Source organism: Halichoerus grypus, chromosome 7 (assembly GCF_964656455.1).
Source record: "Halichoerus grypus chromosome 7, mHalGry1.hap1.1, whole genome shotgun sequence".
Classification (NCBI taxonomy): Eukaryota; Metazoa; Chordata; class Mammalia; order Carnivora; family Phocidae; genus Halichoerus; species Halichoerus grypus.
The window spans coordinates 12,772,033-12,775,085 of record NC_135718.1 but is presented as its reverse complement, the minus strand read 5'-3'; the positions used below and the strand labels follow the sequence as shown (position 1 = coordinate 12,775,085).

Genomic DNA, 3,053 nt, shown 5'->3' with positions numbered 1-3,053 from the left:
CTGAGACTTTGGTAAGGCCAGACAACTGGATCTGCACAGTGAGGGCCAGACCAGGACTCTGGAGACTTACCTCAAGTCTGGCCATGCAGGAAAACTCTCGGTGGCCAGGGCAATCTTGGGGGTGGCCTCAGCCTGCAGCGTCATGCACCGTGGACCTTGTCTGGGCAGCAGCACTAGTTTGTGCAATCAGACAGAGGAGTGTGGGTTCCTTCTGAGTGTGACCACAGGCCAAGTAGTTGCTGGGAGCTTTGACGCTGCAAACAGCATGTAAGCAGGGACGCTCTGAGAGGAGGCTGACTGTTGGCAGCTCCAATCATTTACCATTTCCAGGAGCCCCTTAAATATTGATCTCCAATGCCAAATTCTCAGGCTTCAGGATGGACTTATTGAGATTTAAAATCTGGACTGCAATTCCCCTAAAACTGTCTAATCAGAAAAGCTTTATCCTTTCCTAACAAAATATTACTTAATGAGATACTTAGGACAATGGGCCAATTTCAAAGTTCTCATAAACCAGAAAATGAAGGGGATTTGTGTTTAGACATTTTCCATAACAATGACTTTTTGATTAAAAATTGGAACTGGAAGAAAAGCCCCACTCTAATGTGATGGCTCTATATCCGTAAGCTGTGCAGTTCACAATAGTGACCAAACTGATAGTTTGTTTGTTTTTTAAGAGACTACATAGTATACTTTATTCCACCGTCAAACTTCAGACAGCAAGAATCAGGCAAGCTTTCCACTGAGCATCCAAAGCCCTTCTAGGCTCAGTGGAATCACAAACTCCAGCTTCACATCACCGTCTGGTTTAAGTTTCTTCCTCTTCCTCCTCCTCCTTCTCCTCTTCATCCTCATCGTCCTCATCAGAGCTGAATGTGCCGTCGGGCAGGTTGTAGACGCGGATGACCTGCTTGTTGGGGTCCTTGAGGATGAGGTACTTGCCCTCCTCTAGCTTCATGCAGATGTCGATGACGCAGCGCAGGATGCCCCGGGCGTTCTAAATTGATAGTTTTTATATTTGCTAATAAGTATTTGCTCACTTTGCTAATGAATTGTCAACTGAATCATGCTTATAAAATAACCACCCTGGAGTTTCTTCGAGTAAATCCTTCTAAATAGTTGATGATACAGTATATGTTAACTAAAGTGAATTTAAATAAATAAATAAATAAATAAATAAATAAATAAATAATAATTGAGGATAAGAAAAATACATACATGATTGCGATGGGGTGATGTTCCAGCATGGGGTTTCACCGTGCTAGGTGAGCCTAGAGAGGGACAGGGGTAGAATAAGTCAGGCCCAACTGCACGGCAGGAGAGAGACCCAAGCACTTCCGTAATCACTAACATCTGTCAAGCCTACTCAGTGTCCAGGCTCTGAGATTGCAGTTATCTGGCCTTGCCAAAGTCTCAGAAGTATTTCTAGGTGGGGAAGTTGACTCGTGTTGACTAAACTTATAAGAGCCTGATTTATATAAACCAGAGAACTGGTTTTGCTGTTCTTTTATGGTATCACATGTCTGCTTGATGCCAAAGGCCAGTGAACTGTCATCCTCCCAGAGTGCAGGGGAGGCCATGGGGAGCCTACTCATTCTGAGTTTTGAAGGGCAAGTTCTTTGGACAGCCAGCAGTCAAGTTGTGGCATTCCTGAGGATCGCTGTCCTACCCGGTGTAGCCACTTCCAGAACCATAGTCCCCTTTGGGGCAGCAGGGGATCATAGCAGATATAAGAGCCCCAAGTAAAGCCTCTTCAACCACAGAGGAAAACACAGGCTATAACTAAATGATGCAGCTAAGAGTAGGTGGCAGGTGTGCAGAATGGCAGGCCACCAGCAATGCCCCCAGAACCTGAGAACATGGCAGAGCACATGGCTGCAGGAAGCAGGGACAGGGAGGTCCAGATGTCAGCCCACTGCAGTTAGCAGCCCTGCGATCTCAGAGCCCGGGCACTGAGTAGGCTTGACAGATGTTAGTGATTAGGGAAGTGCTTGGGTCTCTCTCCTGCTGTGCAGTTGGGCCTGACTTATTCTACCCCTGTCCCTCTAGGCTCATCTCAGACCTTATCCCTCCTGACTTTCTGTCCTCCACCCACAACCCTCTCTCATGCCTCTAAGTGAGCATAGCAGAGGCTGTTCCCTCTGGGCAGAGTTCCTTTCCATGCCCTCTTGTTCTGACTCCCTCTGCCTTTAGAGCTGAGCTCTATTCTCATTCCTCAGGGAAGCCTCCCTGGTCCTCCTCGATCAGGTCACATCTCCATATCAGATTCCCTCCTGGAACTTCAAACTCCTTTATACCACTTAGCCAGCTATACTTTTTATCTAGGTAGGCGACTCTTTTTCTCGTGCCCTGGACTGCAAGCTACAAGAGGGAGGTGTCTGTCTGCAACAAGGAAGGCTGCATCCTTTGGTTTTCTTCTTCTTCTTCTTCTTTTTTTAAGTAAAGACTTTTTTAGAGCAGTTTTAGGTTTACAACGAAACTGAGAGGAAGGTACAGAGATTTCCCAAAATCTCTTCCCACAAAGATTTTCCTGCCCCCACACATGCACAGCCTCCCCCATTACCAACACCCCCCACCAGAGTGGGACCTTTGTTATAATTAATGGACCTATGGTGACACATCATTGCCCAGAGTCCGTAGGTTACATTCGGGTTCACTCCTGGTGTTCTGTGGGTTTAGACAAATGTGTAATAGCATGTATCCACCATTATTATATCCTAGAGAATAGTTTTGCTGTCCTAAATCTCCTCTGTGCTCTGACTATTCATCCCTCCTTCCCTCCCCACCCTTCCCCCCCGCCCCCCGCCCCGCCACACCACCCTGGTAACCACTGATCATTTTATTCTCACTATAGTTTTGCCTTTTCCACAATGTCATATAGACATTGGAATCATGCGTAGCCTTCTTTCACTTAGTAATATGCTTTTTAAGTTTCTTCCATGTCCTTTTGTGGCTTGATAGCTCATTTCTTTTTAGTGCTAAATAATACTCCATTGTCTGCATGTACCAGAGTTTGTCCATTCACCTACTGAAGGACATCTTGGTTGCTTCCA

The 3,053-nt window shown here is 46.2% G+C and overlaps 1 long non-coding RNA gene across 1 annotated transcript; it reads right to left on the bottom strand.

The window, feature by feature from the left end:
* Positions 1–657: 657 nt before the first annotated feature.
* Positions 658–2,755, bottom strand: LOC118544610 (uncharacterized). The gene is made up of 2 exons (XR_004921673.2): positions 1,219–2,755; positions 658–997 (listed from the first exon to the last, which is right to left on the bottom strand). It is a non-coding gene; the product is annotated as an uncharacterized LOC118544610 (long non-coding RNA).
* Between the last annotated feature and the right edge of the window lie 298 nt (positions 2,756–3,053).